Raw genomic sequence first — 18,561 nt, 5'->3', positions numbered from 1 at the left:
TAGGTACCTTACAATGTAATCTAGATTATTGACTCTAGTGCAAGTGGGAGACTGTTGGAGATATGCCCAAGAGGCAATAATAATAGTGGTTATTATATATCTTTATGTTTATGATAAATGTTTATATACCATGCTATAATTGTATTAACCGAAACATTGATACATGTGTGTTATGTAAACAAACAATGAGTCCCTAGTAAGCCTCTTAACTAGCTTGTTGATTAATAGATGATTAGTTTCATAATCATGAACATTGGATGTTATTAATAACAAGGTTATATCATTATATGAATGATGTAATGGACACACCCAATTAAGCGTAGCATAAGATCACGTCATTAAGTTATTTCCTATAAGCTTTCGATACATAGTTACCTAGTCCTTATGACCATGAGATCATGTAAATCACTTATACTCGGAAAGGTACTTTGATTACATCAAACGCCACTGCGTAAATGGGTGGTTATAAAGGTGGGATTAAGTATCCGGAAAGTATGAGTTGAGGCATATGGATCAACAGTGGGATTTGTCCATTCCGATGACGGATAGATATACTCTGGGTCCTCTCGGTGGAATGTCATCTAATGTCTTGCAAGCATATGAATAAGTTCATAAGAGACCACATACCACGGTACGAGTAAAGAGTACTTGTCAGGAGACGAGGTTGAACAAGGTATAGAGTGATACCGATGATCAAACCTCGGACAAGTAAAATATCGCGTGACAAAGGGAATTGGTATCGTATGTGAATGGTTCATTCGATCACTAAGTCATCGTTGAATATGTGGGAGCCATTATGGATCTCCAGATCCCGCTATTGGTTATTGGTAGGAGAGAGTTCTCAACCATGTCTACATAGTTCGCGAACCGTAGGGTGACACACTTAAGGTTTGATGTTGTAATAGTAGAACTTGAATATGGAATGGAGTTCGAAGTATTGTTCGAAGTCTCTGATGGGATCCCGGACATCACGAGGAGTTCCGGAATGGTCCGGAGAATAAGATTCATATATAGGAAGTCATTTTATAAGTTTGAAAATGATCCGGTGCATTTATGGAAGGTTCTAGAAGGTTCTAGAAAAGTCCGGAAGAAATCACTTTGGAAGGCGGAGTCCCGGAGGGACTCCACCACCCATGGCCGGCCAACCCTAGGGGGTGGAGTCCCAAGTGGACTCCACCTAAGGTGGCCGGCCACCCCCTCCCAAGGAAAGGTGGGAATCCCACCTCAAGTGGGAATCCCACCTTGGGTAGGTTTCATGTCATATGGAAGGTTTTGGTTTGGGGTCTCATTCGAAGACTTGTAGACCAACTCTTGGGTGTTCCACCTATATAATGAGGAGCAAGGGGAGGGGGCCGGCCACACAAAAGCCATTGTGGCCGCACCCCTCATAGTGACCGGCCACATCCCCCTCTCCCAAACCCTAGCCGCCCCCTCTCCTCCACCTCTCCCGCAACGCTTAGCGAAGCTCCGCCGGAGTTCTCCATCGCCACCGCCACCACGCCGTCGTGCTGCCGGATTCAAGGAGGAGCTACTACTTCCGCTGCCCGCTGGAACGGGGAGAAGGACGTCGTCTTCATCAACACCGAACGTGTGACCGAGTACGGAGGTGCTGCCCGATCGTGGCACCGTGATCAAGATCTTCTACGCGCTTTTGCAAGCGGCAAGTGATCGTCTACCGCAGCAACAAGAGCCTCATCTTGTAGGCTTTGGAAATCTTCAAGGGTGAGTCTCGATCATCTCCTCGTTGCTCCCGTCTTCTAGATTGCATCTTGGCTTGGATTGCGTTCTCGCGGTAGGAAATTTTTTGTTTTCTATGCAACGTATCCCTACAAAGATATGCCGGCCTCAGTCCCTCGGAGGTGTTCATAGGGGTAGGGTGTGCGTGCGTTCATAGGGGTGTTTGTACGTGCGTGTTTGTGAGCGTCTGCATTGTACTGTGTTCTCAAAAGAAAAAGAAAAAGAAGAAGAGGACAGGGAAATTTTCACCAGCAGACACCTCCCTCGCGCACCTAAACTTTCGAACGCGCGCCCTGTAACGCCCCACTTTTGCAACCTTGTCCATTTGTCCTTAATGCAAAAATTAGGGGGAACAAAAACTTTTTCTTTAGACTAATTAAGATGAATTGCCTTGATCTGTTGGTTATGATGAATTGCCTTGATCTGTTGGTAGATGAATTTTCTTGATTTTCTTGTTGAGTTTTGTCTTGAGCTACCTCAAAGAACAACACTCCTAGTGGCAAAATGAACAACTCACCTAATAAAACACATGTGTGACTTAGGAAATGTTGTTTTCCTTGTTACTACATCAAACCTCTCCTTCTGATGGCAACATGAGTGTGCCATCTTGATTTTCTCTTTGTAATACAAGATAGCTCAATCATCCTTAATTCGAAACTTGGGATCATCTACCCCTCACCACATCCTTCTCTTGTACCCACTCATCCTTGTTGGTTTTGAGGCCATGTCGACCATATGTGTTGACAGGCTTAAAAATGTCCAGACTTTGGCAATTGATCTCTAAGCACCCACAACTGTTATTGTTGACTTCAATGCATGGCTCTCATCTATGCAACATCCTCTTCAACCTCCACGTCTTGCATGTCTCAGTCAATCCTTGCAACTCATATATTCAACTTGATCTGGTATCCTATCCCATGTTCCAGCACCAGATCACTTCTTCCTCTTTTACCTCTTGTTTTTGTTTTCATCCAAGTTTATCTTCACAAAACCAAGAGTGGAATGATGGGTACATTTTGTAGCCACCATCTACCCTTGAGAACACTCCTCCCTAAATTAGTTTTCTCTCTCAAAAGTCCTATTTATTCTCCTTCTCTAGTTTTGATCACAAAACTACTTCTAGTTTTATTAAATCTTTTCAAGATATTTCTTTAAAGAAAACAAGGAACTGAAATGAGTTTTGTTTTCCATCCCATTTCTACCAAGTACTGGTTTCTAAAACTTTTCTTTCTATTTTGTTTCCTTTTTAACAAAAAGGCTTGTTATGGTATCTATACCATTTCTTGTTTATTTTAAGTTTGAGAAAAACTCTACTTTACTTGAGATAGTAAGTAGAATATTTTGAACCCCTAAGTTCCAAATAGTTTTTCTCAACATTTTCAAGTTCCATTCCACTTGAGTTCATTCCCAATTGTCCCTAGACAATTGAGGTGTTTCAAATACTTTTCAAACAAGTTCTATTTCAAATAGCAACCTTTGCACATCTCTGATCTACCACATTGTATTTTCCCCCATCCTCCAATTCTTGATCAAATGGATGATCATCTGATACTTTCAAATCACTCCCAATTGACCCCTTATTTGTAGAGCAACTTATATTTCATTATGCCTATCTCACTCCTCTATTATTTTCCATCATCACCTTGACCTCATGAATTGATGATGTATGTCAATATATTCATCCTTGTGAGTATATGGATACTTCACTCACCATCTCTCATAACCTTGCTCTACCATTGTCTCAACCACCATCACCACCATCATCTCTTGGCCAAATTGATAATTTGATGAAAGTACTTTATTCTTCAACATTGACACCAATGTATATTATCATATCTCTCCCTAATTTGAAGACATCATCAAGCCACTATTATCCAACCCTCCCGACACTCAACCTTGGTCGACTGGCATTAAGTGGCTTATGCACTTGACTTGTCCACTTGTAGTAACAAGAAGTAGCTGGCCATGCCAAACTCTTGGCATGCATGAGCTGAAATCTCTTCATCTCCATTCCTTCCTCCACAAGCCTTGCCTCCCAACTACCCCAATCACTAAATAGACAGCCACCCATCTTAGCCAATCACAAAGGAGGCAGCCAACTCACTCTCCCTCTATAAAAGCTCCTTGGCCGGCCACCACCTCCACCTTTGGCTTCATTTTTCACTCCCCACTCACCCCCCCACCTTATCTACACCCTCATAACCCTCTTCTACCTCTCTCCCACGAGCTTCTGCTGCCCCTTGCTCCCATGGCCGGCCATGGCCATGAAGAGCACTCCAAGATGCAGCTTCCTCCTCTCCCAAGCTTCCCCTCACCATGAGAGCTTCCCTCTCACTCTCTTCTTCCCTAATCCTTGATGAATCCAGCTCTATTTCTCCTTTCTCCTCTCACAAGATTGGATCTTGATGCAGGTGCATGTTGAGCTAAGCATGGAGAAGCTTGAGCTATCCTCAGATCTGAAGCTCTTGATCCAAGTTCGTCCAAAAACTTGCTGTAATTTCTGCTATCTTGCTGTTTCAGATTCTGGTACGATCTTGTAAAATCCGTAAAATCTCGTGTGCAGATCCAAATCGAGTGATTCAAAGTTTCGCAGATAGGTATTGAAAAGATCTACAACTTGACGTTGGTCTCATCCTCAAATTCGTTACAGATTTTGCATGGTAAATAAAGTTCTGCAAACATGCAGAATCACTGTTTGTTAGATTTCTCCCGTTTTACAAAACCTTTTTGAGCAAACTAAACTGTGGGTGAAAGCCCTCTCCAATACCTTCATTTTGGCGGTGGTTTCACTTCGATTGACCTCCTGAAATTGAAATGGTTCACAGATCAAGATCTGGTCAGATCTGACTTTGTCGAATGAAACCAGGAGCTTGGAAACGAATTTTTGAATGAAACGAACTGGGTAAGAACCACCAATTCAATACCTTTCAGATGCCGCAGACCTCATATTTTTTTGATTTGTGTATGATTTTTGGTGAATTAAACTTGTTATGTGTGTTCTGCAGACATGGCTGTTAGTTTTTAATTCATCAAAAATCCATTTTTGAACCTAATTGAGTGATTCCACTTCTGTAGGATTACTGAATGTTTCCTTAATCATCTCAAACAAGTTTCAAACCTTTATCTATTCCGCAACTCCATAGTTAAAGCAAATGGTGAAAACATGCAGTAAACTTGTAAATTCATTTACGAGAGTTTCAGAAATAATTTGAATCCAAATCCAATTGTGTGTGAATCTCTGTTTAAATATCTTTCAAATGCCAGTGGCCTCATATTTTTAGGATTTTTCTACGATTTATGGCTTACAGATCTTGTTTTCTGTACAGTCAGATTCAAAGAAATTCCTAAAATTGTAGGCTTAATATTTTTGGGTGATTCCAATTGGATTAGTCTTGTATTAGTACTGGCTATATAGGAAAAATATTATTAGTCTCTGTTCTTACATATTTGTTACTGTTAGTAATGTTTATGTGTGACATGCATTGTTGAAGCAAAACTTTTCGGTTTATTTAAAACCCTTGAACAACTCTTTTTAGTAGAGAGGGGCAACCCTTGTTTTATGCTTGCAAAATTAAACCTCTGCAACCTAACATTAGCTCTTTTGTTTTGCTTAAGTTTTCAAATGATGTGGAATATGGGTTGCTTCCTATTTTGGATGTTGTGTTATGTGAGCAAACTAAGTTAGGAAAACTGTTTTCTACTTTTACAAAAATGTTAGAAAATGTTTTGTGAATGTTTTTGATGTCAAACTAATGCTCTTGTCCTCTTTATGATGTTATCTACCAGGGGATGTTTGGTTTATACCATGGTGATAACCGAGAGAGGCAATTGCTAAGTCATGGCACTCTCATACCTTTACTAGGTAAATAAATGGGGTTTTCTAAATTAAAAAAATTTAGAGTTGTTTTGTGGTATCTATAAGTCCTTAGTATGTTATACCTTGGCTGCATGATTAGTTGTTGATTGTTGAATGTTGTCTTGTTGATGCAATGTGATTGATTGTGTTCCTTTTATATTTTCCGGCGATAGATGCGAACAATTCCGGAGAAGAAGAAGAAGTGGAATCGGACGAGGATTTTATTTTTATATGTTGCTGGAATTCTTATATTGATGGAGCTGAAGAAGTCCGGGGACAAATAAGCCAAGGCAAGCCATCTTTTGATCTCTGATTTGGTGTCTAGTTGGATGTCATTTGTTGATGTCCAAAGCACCCTGAATTCTATGTGTGTTATTCTCTCTATTTATGTAATCTATGTGTGTTTCCAAGTGGGGTACTCCCTAGTGGTGATACTCCACCTTTGTCATGTGATTATGGGATACATGGTATCATGGTCGTGCTATTCCACTTGGTCGTCTTGTATGCTCAACTTGAGCATCTTCCCTCTCAAGATAGTAACTTTCACCACACTCACGACTTTTGTAATTTAGAGGTACCAATGTCAAGATGTTGGTGTAATTCTCAACTTGAGAGGAGTATGCCGGGTACCCTATTGGAGAGTTGGTTGGGTAGTGATTCTCCACTATCCAAATTTTATATTTAGCACCACAAATCTGATAGTATAATCCTCTTTGTGTTGTCATCATACATGCTTATCTTAAGCGAGTATGATCCACTCATTACCCCCTTTTTACACCATCTATGGCGTGATGACCCTCATCTCGGCCGTAGTGCAATAGTAGTTCCTCTCATGAAACTATAGGTTGGGAACCCCTCAAGGCTTACCTTGTTGTAAATGTTTTTTTGAAAACCTTGGGTAAGTTAACTCTACCCAAGTGTATGTTTTGGAAAGACAAGGTCTTTGGACAAGGATGTTGGAGGAATATGGTTGGTTGTTGGCAAGTAAAGAAAGTGTGGGAAAAATGTTTTTAAAGGAGCACTGCGTATAAGTGTTCGCCGTCCCAACTTTTTATCGCGCAACCACACTACCCCGGTGTGGGACGGGGCTTAGCCCGTAGTTTGTTGAAGCTGGCAGGAGCACCCTTCACAACTTTCTAGGGAGGGTCACGATGACCTCCGACGCCGGGTTGCGCTCTGGAGGAGGCAATACACTGTAGTTGTCTATAGCCGGACGATTACTGAGGGTCTTCTGTCATGGCGCCGGAGATACGCTCAAAAAGGAGGTATGCTGCCGGGGTGCCGGGAAGGGTTAAGCCCGCAGGGAAGGACTCAGGCCAGTGGAGATAAGCGAAAGGTTATGTTCGGGTATCCGTCGTGGCATATGTTGTTATGCGGGGATGATGCCCACACGATAGGTATCCGGATAGTTGTGGGGAAAGTGTGCAAACTCTGCAGAGTCAAATCTATTCGAATAGCCGCGTCCGCGGTCATGGACAAGTTGAAATGGCCATACTTAACCGGGGCTTGCGTTTTGTTTTGCTAAATGCTTTACAAAGGAAATGTGTCTTGGATGTACCGGAAGGGTACGGGAAATGCGTGTGTTGACCATATGGAGATGGTCGTGGAAAAATAAGACCAAGTGGGGAACTCTTTCCTAATGTTTCATGTAGAGGAACTCTTCTTCAATAAAGATATAGAGATGTCATAGGACTTCCCTAGTATCCCCATCACCTGAGATGGCGGTATGCTAACTCTTCTTCAATAAAGATATAGAGATGTCATAGGACTTCCCTAGTATCCCCATCACCTGAGATGGCGGTATGCTAACTCTTCTTCAATAAAGATATAGAGATTTCATAGGACTTCCCTAGTATCCCCATCACCTGAGATGGCAGTATGCTAACTCTTCTTCGATAAAGATATAGATATGCCATAGCTATCTTTTGAAGTATCTTCTTCAATAAAGATATAGAGGTGTCATAGTACCACTTCAGTGTCTCCATCAATTGCGATGTCGGGATGCTATATCCACAAGAGAAACTGATTCTCTTTCACATGCTATATCCACAAGAGAAACTGATTCTCTTTCACATGCTATATCCACAAGAGAAACTGATTCTCTTTCACATGCTATATCCACCAGAGAAATTATTCTTCCTCTCTTGTCTTCTTTAGTTAGAATTGTTATCACCTTCTTGATGGTTTGCGAGTACAATTCAAATGTACTCACGGCTTTGTCCCTGGCTATTTACTTGGCCAGACCTGGAGAACTTCGACAGATGAAGAAGGAGTTGATGACGTCTATGCGAGCTAGGAACGTCTTCCCGGTCAGTTGCCTGTAGGGTTATAGCAGATGACTTGGGTACTGCGCTGCTGAAGTGATGATGCTACTCTGATGTTTAGTTAGCCCTTCGAGGCTATTATGTAAGTATGGGTCATGTGACCATGTTGTAATTTTCATATTCCGCTTTGTAATGGATGGTGTAATTTGATATCAGTTCGGTTATGTGTTCACGACACACTGATCATGGGATCGTGAACTGTATACATAACAGGGTATTTCGGACCGTTAGTCCGGGGTCCCCACACGCCAAATATTTCGAACGCTCGCCTTTAACCCAGCACCCAGCCCACCTTGTTCTTCTCTAGACACCTCCTTCGGCGCCCTGTTCTTCTCTAGACACACCCTCGGTGAACCAGGCCGCGCACCAAAACTTCCCCACGCTGTCTATCAGCCACATCAGCCGGCGACTGCTGGTGGCGCCGTTCTTCTCCAGCCGCACCGGCAGGCGCGGTCAGCTGGTAGATCCTCACGGTATGCATGCTATCTTCAGGCCTGGGCAAGTACGATTCATTATAGCTCAATCGAAGTCAGTCGCCGTCGCCCAGCCCTTATAAGTTCGTTAGTTCGTTCGAATCGACCGGTTGATATTTTTTTCCTCTCGATGTGTTTGTTTGACATTGTTTTCCGCTTTACCTATTTGCTCGAATTCATTCGTACTGTACACTCGTATCTTGCTCACCATTGCCCAATGTCCGTAGTCGTCGCTTGGTGCCGATCCTCTATGGACCTGTTTGTAATCTTATTACTTCTGGGTTCTTTGCACTGCTAATACATCGGTGGATTTACGGCCAAAAAGAAGAAAAAAATTTTGGTATTATATTGCTTTCGATTGATCTGTTCGCCCCCAAGAATTTACAGAAGAAACAAGAGATTCAAGGATGAAATGGCTCTCCTTGTTTGTAAGGCAAAGAGGAAATCATATCATGGCTTATCATCATGGGTAGAACTTTTTTAGCTAGATTTTGCTGTTTGGGATCTATGATCCTTTTAGTTGCTGCTTGATACGTCTCCGACGTATCGATAATTTCTTATGTTCCATGCCACATTATTGATGATATCTACATGTTTTATACACATTATATGTCATATTTATGCATTTTCCGGAACTAACCTATTGACGAGATGCCGAAGGGCCAGTTCCTGTTTTCTGCTGTTTTTGGTTCCAGAAATCCTAGTAACGAAATATTCTCGGAATCGGAAGAAATCAATGCCCAGCATCCTATTTTTCCACGAAGCTTCCAGAACACCCGAGAGCCACTAGAGGGGAGCCCTGGTGGGCCCAGATGATAGGGCGGTGCGGCCAGGGCCTGGGCCGCGCTCCCCTGTTGTGTCACCGCCTCGTTGACCTTCCGACTCCGCCTCTTCGCCTATATAAAGGTCCCTGACCTAAAACATCGAGACGAAAAAGCCACGGTACGAGCAACCTTCCAGAGCCGCCGCCATCGCGAAGCCAAGATCTGGGGGACAGGAGTCTCTGTTCCGGCACGTCGCCGGGACGGGGAAGTGCCCCCGGAAGGCTTCTCCATCGACACCACCGCCATCTTCATCACCGCTGCTGTCTCCCATGAGGAGGGAGTAGTTCTCCATCGAGGCTCGGGGCTGTACCGGTAGCTATGTGGTTAATCTCTCTCCTATGTGCTTCAATACAATAATCTCATGAGCTTCCTTACATGATTGCGATTCATATGATGATGCTTGTAATCTAGATGTCATTATGCTAGTCAAGTGGGTTTTACTTATGTGATCTCCGGAGACTCCTTGTCCCACGTGTGTAAAGGTGACAGTGTGTGCACCATGTGGGTCTCTTAGGCTATATTTCACAGAATACTTATTCACTGTTATGAATGGCATAGTGAAGTGCTTATTTATATCTCTTTATGATTGCAATGTGTTTTGTATCACAATATATCTGTGTGCTACTCTAGTGATGTTATTAAAGTAGTTTATTCCTCCCGCACGGTGTAATGGTGACAGTGTGTGCATCGTGTAGTACTTGGCGTAGGCTATGATTGTGATCTCTTGTAGATTATGAAGTTAACTATTGCTATGATAGTATTGATGTGATCTATTCCTCCTTTCGTAGTGTGAAGGTGACATCGTGCATGCTATGTTAGTACTTGGTTTGGTTATGTTGATCTGTCATGCACTCTAAGGTTATTTAAATATGAACATTGAATATTGTGGAGCTTGTTAACTCCGGCATTGAGGGTTCGTGTAATCCTACACAGTTAGTGGTGTTCATCATCCAACAAGAGGGTGTAGAGTCTAGCATCTATCTATTTATTCGTTATGTGATCAATGTTGACGAGTGTCCACTAGTGAAAGTATGATCCCTAGGCCTTGTTCCTAAATATCGCTATCGCTGCTTGTTTACTTGTTTTACTGCATCTTTACTTCCTGCAATATTACTACCATCAACCGCACGCCAGCAAGCACTTTTACGGCGCCGTACTACTTGCTCATATTCATTCATACCACTTGTACTTCACTATCTCTTCGCCGAACTAGTGCACCTATTAGGTGTGTTGGGGACACAAGAGACTTCTTGCTTTGTGGTTGCGGGGTTGCTTGAGAGGGATATCTTTGACCTCTTCCTCCCCGAGTTCGATAAACCTTGGGTGATCCACTTAAGGGAAACTTGCTGCTGTTCTACAAACCTCTGCTCTTGGAGGCCCAACACTGTCTACAAGAATAGAAGCACCCGTAGACATCAAGCACTTTTCTGGCGCCGTTGCCGGGGAGGAAAGGTAAAAGGCACTCATACTCCGGTCCCAGGTAAAGTACTTTTCTGTTGCCGTTGTGTGTGTGCTCAAAGCTATTTCCTTTAGATCCTGCAATTGCATCTTTTTGTTTCTTGTTTACACTAGTTAGGCATAATGGACAACAATGAGCTTCTTATTCTATTTCCTGATTTAAGACATGGATGGTTTGATGCGAAAATTAAAAAACCTATGGAACACATTAGTATGAACTCTTTGAACACCATTGTTGCTAATGATATGGAAAATTCTAAGCTTGGGGAAGCTGGCTTTGATGAGCATGATATTTTTAGTCCCACAAACATTGAGGAGAAAATTTACTTTGATGATACTTTGCCTCCTATTTATGATGATTATAATGATATTGGTCTTTTGGTGCCACCTACTATGGAGGATAAGTTTAATTATGATTACAATATGCCTCCTATATTTGATGATGAGAATAGTAATGATAGCTACTTTGTTTAATTTGCTCCCACTACATCTAATAAAATTGATTATGCTTATGTGGAGAGTAATGATACTTTTATGCATGTGAATAAGAATGCTTTATGTGATACTTATATTGTTGAGTTTGTTCATGATGCCTCTGAAAATTATTATGAGAGAGGAAAATATGGTTGTAGAAATTTTCATGTTACTAAAACACCTCTCTATATGCTGAAATTTTTGAAGTTACACTGGTTTTATCTTCCTATGCTTGTTACTTTGCTCTTCATGAACTTGTTTATTTACAATATTCCTATGCATAGGAAGAATGTTAGACTTAAATGTGTTTTGAATTTGCTTTTTGATGCTCTCTTTTCCTTCAACTCTTATTTCTTGCGAGTACATCATTAAAACTGTTGAGCCCATCTTAATGGCTATAAAGAAAGAACTTCTTGGGAGATAACCCATGTGTTTATTTTGCTACAGCAATTTTTGTTTTGTTGAGTCTTGGAAGTTGTTTACTACTGAAGCAACCTCTCCTTATCATGTTTTTGTGCCAAGTAAAGTCTCTATGGTAAAGTTGATGCTAGATTTGGATTGCTGCGTAGAAACAGCGTTGCTGTCTGTCACGAATTCGCGCAGAAGTCTCTGTAAAAAAATCAAAAAAATCTGCAAATTTACGTGTGTGATCCACAGATATGTACGCAACTTTCATTAGTTTTGAGTTTTTCCGTTTGAGCAAGTTAAGTGCCCCTTCCAGGTTCGTCTTTACGGACTAATCTGTTTTTGACAGATTCTGCCTTTTATTTCGCATTGCCGCTTTTGTTAAGTTGAATGAGTTTCTTTGTTCCATTAACTTTCAGAAGTTTTGTGCAATGTCCAGAAGTGTTAAGAATGATTGTGTTACATCTGAAAATGTGAATTTTTGATTGTGCACTAACCCTCTAATGAGTTTGCTTAAAGTTTGGTGTGGAGGAAGTTTTCAAGGGTCAAGAGAGGAGGATGATATACTATGATCAAGAAGAGTGAAGAGTCTAAGCTTGGGGATGCCCCCGTGGTTCATCCCTGCATATTTCAAGAAGACTCAAGCATCTAAGCTTGGGGATGCCCAAGGCATCCCCTTCTTCATCGACAACTTATCGGGTTTCTTCTCTTGAAACTATATTTTTATTCGGTCACATCTTATGTACTTTACTTGGAGCGTCTGTGTGCTTTTATTTTCGTTTTGTTATTTTCATTCTCTGAATAAATGCTTGTGTGGGAGAGAGACACGCTCCGCTGATTCATATGAACACATGTGTTCTTAGCTTTTAATGTTCATGGCGAAGGATGAAAACTGCTTCGTTAATTGTTATATGGTTGGAAACGGGAAATGCTACATGTAGTAATTGGTAAAATGTCTTGGATAATGTGATACTTGGCAATTGTTGTGCTCATGTTTAAGCTCTTGCATCATATACTTTGCACCCATTAATGAAGAAATACATAGAGCTTGCTAAAATTTGGTTTGCATAATTGGTCTCTCTAAGGTCTAGATAATTCCTAGTTAAGAGTTTGAACAACAAGGAAGACGGTGTAGAGTCTTATAATGTTTACAATATGTCTTTTATGTGAGTTTTGTTGCACCGGTTCATCCTTGTGTTTGTTTCAAATAACTTTGCTAGCCTAAACCTTGTATCGAGAGGGAATACTTCTCATGCATCCAAAATCCTTGAGCCAACCACTATGCCATTTGTGTCCACCATATCTACCTACTACATGGTATTTCTCCGCCATTCCAAAGTAAATTGCTTGAGTGCTACCTTTAAAATTTCCATTCTTTACCTTTGCAATATATAGCTCATGGGACAAATAGCTTAAAAACTATTGTGGTATTGAATATGTACTTATGCACTTTATCTCTTATTAAGTTGTTTGTTGTGCGATAACCATGTTCCTGGGGACGCCATCAACTATTCTTTGTTGAATATCATGTGAGTTGCTATGCATGTTCGTCATGTCTGAAGTAAGGGCGGTTTTCACAATCAAATGGTTTGAGTATGCATACTGTTAGAGAAGAACATTGGGCCGCTAACTAAAGCCATGAATCATGGTGGAAGTTTCAGTTTGGACATAAAACCTCAATCTCTTATGAGAATATTATCTGTTGTTGAATGCTTAAGCATTAAAAGAGGAGTCCATTATCTGTTGTCTATGTTGTCCCGGTATGGGTGTCTAAGTTGAAGAATGATCAAAAGCGAGAAATCCAATGCAAACTTTCTCCTTAGACCCTTGTACAGGCGGCATAGAGGTACCCCTTTGTGACACTTGGTTGAAACATATGTTATGCAATGATAATCCGTGTTAACCCAAGCTAATTAGGACAAGGTGCGGGCACTATTAGTACACTATGCATGAGGCTTGCAACTTGTAAGATATAATTTACATAACACATATGCTTTATTACTACCGTTGACAAAATTGTTTCATGTTTTCAAAATAAAAGCTCTAGCACAAATATAGCAATCGATGCTTTCCTCTTTGAAGGACCTTTCTTTTACTTTTATGTTGAGTCAGTTCACCTATCTCTCTCCACCTCAAGAAGCAAACACTTGTGTGAACTGTGCATTGATTCCTACATACTTGCATATTGCACCTGTTATATTACTTTACATTGACAATATCCATGAGATATACATGTTATAAGTTGAAAGCAACCGCTGAAACTTAATCTTCCTTTGTGTTGCTTCAATACCTTTACTTTGATTTATTGCTTTATGAGTTAACTCTTATGCAAGACTTATTGATGCTTGTCTTGAAAGTACTATTCATGAAAAGTCTTTGCTTTATGATTCATTTGTTTACTCATGTCATTACCATTGTTTTGATCGCTGCATTCATTACATATGCTTACAATAGTATGATCAAGGTTATGATGGCATGTCACTCCAGAAATTATCTTTGTTATCGTTTACCTGCTCGGGACGAGCAGGAACTAAGCTTGGGGATGCTGATACGTCTCCGACGTATCGATAATTTCTTATGTTCAATGCCACATTATTGATGATATCTACATGTTTTATACACATTATATGTCATATTTATGCATTTTCCGGAACTAACCTATTGACGAGATGCCGAAGGGCCAGTTCTCGTTTTCTGCTGTTTTTGGTTCCGGAAATCCTAGTAAGGAAATATTCTCGGAATCGGACGAAATCAATGCCCAGCATCCTATTTTTCGACGAAGCTTCCGGAACACCCGAGAGCCACCGGAGGGAGCCCCGGTGGGCCCGGATGATAGGGCGGCGCGGCCAGGGCCTGGGCCGCGCCCCCCTGTTGTGTCACCGCCTCGTCGACCTTCCGACTCTGCCTCTTCGCCTATATAAAGGTCCCTGACCTAAAACATCGAGACGAAAAGCCACGGTACGAGAAACCTTCCAGAGCCGCCGCCATCGCGAAGCCAAGATCTGGGGGACAGGAGTCTCTGTTCCGGCACGCCGCCGGGACGGGGAAGTGCCCCCGGAAGGCTTCTCCATCGACACCACCGCCATCTTCATCACCGTTGTTGTCTCCCATGAGGAGGGAGTAGTTCTCCATCGAGGCTCGGGGCTGTACCGGTAGCTATGTGGTTAATCTCTCTCCTATGTGCTTCAATACAATAATCTCATGAGCTGCCTTACATGATTGAGATTCATATGATGATGCTTGTAATCTAGATGTCATTATGCTAGTCAAATGGGTTTTACTTATGTGATCTCCGGAGACTCCTTGTCCCACGTGTGTAAAGGTGACAGTGTGTGCACCGTGTGGGTCTCTTAGGTTATATTTCACAGAATACTTATTCACTGTTATGAATGGCATAGTGAAGTGCTTATTTATATCTCTTTATGATTGCAATGTGTTTTGTATCACAATATATCTGTGTGCTACTCTAGTGATGTTATTAAAGTAGTTTATTCCTCCCGCACGGTGTAATGGTGACAGTGTGTGCATCGTGTAGTACTTGGCGTAGGCTATGATTGTGATCTCTTGTAGATTATGAAGTTAACTATTGCTATGATAGTATTGATGTGATCTATTCCTCCTTTCGTAGTGTGAAGGTGACACTGTGCATGCTATGTTAGTACTTGGTTTGGTTATGTTGATCTGTCATGCACTCTAAGGTTATTTAAATATGAACATTGAATATTGTGGAGCTTGTTAACTCCGGCATTGAGGGTTCGTGTAATCCTACACGGTTAGTGGTGTTCATCATCCAACAAGAGGGTGTAGAGTCTAGCATCTATCTATTTATTCCGTTATGTGATCAATGTTGAGAGTGTCCACTAGTGAAAGTATGATCCCTAGGCCTTGTTCCTAAATACTGCTATCGCTGCTTGTTTACTGTTTTACTGCATCTTTACTTCCTGCAATATTACTACCATCAACTCCACGCCAGCAAGCACTTTTCTGGCGCCATACTACTGCTCATATTCATTCATACCACTTGTATTTCACTATCTCTTCGCCGAACTAGTGCACCTATTAGGTGTGTTGGGGACACAAGAGACTTCTTGCTTTGTGGTTGCAGGGTTGCTTGAGAGGGATATCTTTGACCACTTCCTCCCTGAGTTCGATAAACCTTGGGTGATCCACTTAAGGGAAACTTGCTGCTGTTCTACAAACCTCTGCTCTTGGAGGCCCAACACTGTCTACAAGAATAGAAGCACCCGTAGACATCACTGCTCTCCAGTAACCTTTTCCCTCTTTTTTATTACAGTGATAAATACACAGCGAGGAAACCACTGTCCAGCCTAAAAAAAATAGACCTCAGTTGGTTTGCTGAAATCGGCTCAAATAACGTGGCATTTAGTTATATAGTTTTATATTCGACCTGTTTGCTCAGATATGTTGGTTTACATTCATACGCAACCTGTTGGGCAAGTATGGACACAGCTTCAGTGACTTTCAGGTCAAAATTCCAGCGGTTGAGTGATTTTTGGTTGGATCCATTCATGTGCGTTCGATCGGCTTTTGATGGCTGTTATTGAGACAAAGTCATGGCTGGACTTTTGACGCAGCTCCAGTGACGTTCAGGTTAGAAGTCCAGCGTTGACTTTGGTTCAATATCAGCCATCCAAAGCCAATCGAACGCACATGAATGTATCCAACCAAAAATCACTCTACAATAAGTCGTTTCCCGACTAAAAACAATGTTTATTCCCAAACTATTTATTTGAATCCGACCAATCTTTCCCAGAATGCAGAAGAAATATATAAGATTTACTGGAATGTTGTTCTTTTTTCTGGACAGTTTGAATTTTAAGTTTAAAGTTGGTTGTAAAACATAAAATGAGGTTTATTGATAAACAATATGGCCGAATCTGATGAAACTCCCCCAGAATGCATAACCCAACATATAAGATTTACTGGATTTTTGTTTCAAATACTTCTAGGCAATACGAATTTTAAGTTTAAAATTTTCTCGTGAAACTAAAAATGGGTAAATTTTGGATCCATTCTCGTGCGTTCGATCGGCTTTTGATGGCTGTTATTGAAACAACGGTTAATTGGTTCTATGTCACTCCTCAATTCACAAGTTGTGTTTATGCCATTACAAAAACTGAAGTTGTGTTTATGCCACTCTAAATTCTCAATATCCCCTTCTATGCCATTTTCAATACTCCACTATAATAAATATAGCATATCTATGATAGTACTCCATGATATCACCCACTATGCACCCATGTTCCAAAACACCACTCCCGCTGACTGTAACTTATTGTATCGAGCGATAAGCTTGATGAGCAACCCAAACAAACAAAAAAAAGATTGTACCTTATTGTACTTGCTCTTACCCGTATATTCTCTTTCTCTTTCATCGTGAGTGCAGCTAATTCAGTTAGTCTTCCAATGAATATTAATATTTTGTCTCAATGATTTTTATGAAGTACTAATTGAAGATTCATTTTTGAAAGATGTCATGTTTCGACTAACAATTAGCACTTTTGAATTCTTAGATTGCTTTTTCACACGATGCACTTCTTTTAATTTATTTTACCACATTTCAATGTGAACCTTGACCAAATAAATAGGACAACAATATCACGATCATATAATACATAAGCAGCATTGTTAGAATCGTGATGGAAAATACTTTCTAATGATACCAGTTTTATATCAATTTTTTTATATACTTCGTCCTGAAAAATATGTTTCAACTTCATCAAAACTTGCATGTATCTGCAAACTAAACTCATCTAAATACATGTATATCTACATAAAATTGAAACATCATTTTTAAATAGAGAGATATAGATTAATATTTTTTCGAAGATAAAATACGAAAAACAAGGGTGCATTGTTTATTGAAATGGAGTGAGTAGTATATATAAAATCATTTTAGTTGCCAATGATCATGTTGAGGTCCTCTATTTCTTATTTTGCTCAGGCCCTCCGTATTCTCAGGTACGGCCCTGGTGGTCTATGGACCTGTTTGTAATCTTATTACTTTTGACTTTTTTGCACTGCTAATAGATCGGCGGAATTACGGCAAAAAAGAAGAAAGAATGTGTTGGTATTGTATTGCTTTCGATATATCTGTTCGCCCCCCCCCAAAGCATTTACAGATGGCACAAGAGATTCAAGGATGAAATTGCTCTCCTTGTTCATAAGGCAAAGAGGAAATCATATCATGGGTAGAACATTATATATATATTTTGCTGTTTGGGATCTATGATCCTTTTAGTTGCTGCTCTCCAGAAACTTCTGTACAGTACATATTTCCCTCTTTTTATTAATAAAAAAAATACAAAGTGGGGAAACCCAGTGGTCAGCCTAAAAAAAAATATGTTCGCTAGGTAGCCGTAGTTTTGCACTCAGTTCGTTTGTTGAAATTGGCTCAAATAATGTAGCATTTATAGTTTTATATTCAACTTGTTTGCTCAGGTATGTTTGCTTACATTCGTAGGTGACCTGTTTGTTGAAATAGATTATCGCTTCTTTGACCATCTATTCCCTCAACAGATGGACAGAACTTGGATATTATTTCACTCATTAAACACACCAACATATTTGAGTGGTATTGAAGACTTCATGAAGCAAGTTAGTGATTTTACCGATGGCGACACAACAAAGGAAGTGATTTGTCCATGCCGCGTATGTTTGAATATTGGGTCCAAGCCTCAACATGTAGTCTCAGATCATTTATTCGTTTATGGGATGGACCAGACATATATCAGGTGGATTAACCATGGTGAACACTATGATCAGCCTGAGATTATTGATCATCTTTATTCTGATGGTTATCAGCCTGAAGATCTCGTCCAGGATGAGGCTACTGCTAATTTGTTACGGGATCTGTATCCATATGCAAGCCAACAGCCCCATGGTTATCACAAAAAGCCTCTTTTCCATGACCTGATAGAAGATGCTAAGCGCTTAGTGGCCCCTGGTTCTGTTGTGTCAAGATTCGAATTAATTGTGAAATTACTTCA

This window comes from Lolium rigidum, chromosome 4, assembly GCF_022539505.1.
Source record: "Lolium rigidum isolate FL_2022 chromosome 4, APGP_CSIRO_Lrig_0.1, whole genome shotgun sequence".
Taxonomy (NCBI): Eukaryota; Viridiplantae; Streptophyta; class Magnoliopsida; order Poales; family Poaceae; genus Lolium; species Lolium rigidum.
This window is presented reverse-complemented; position numbering follows the sequence as displayed.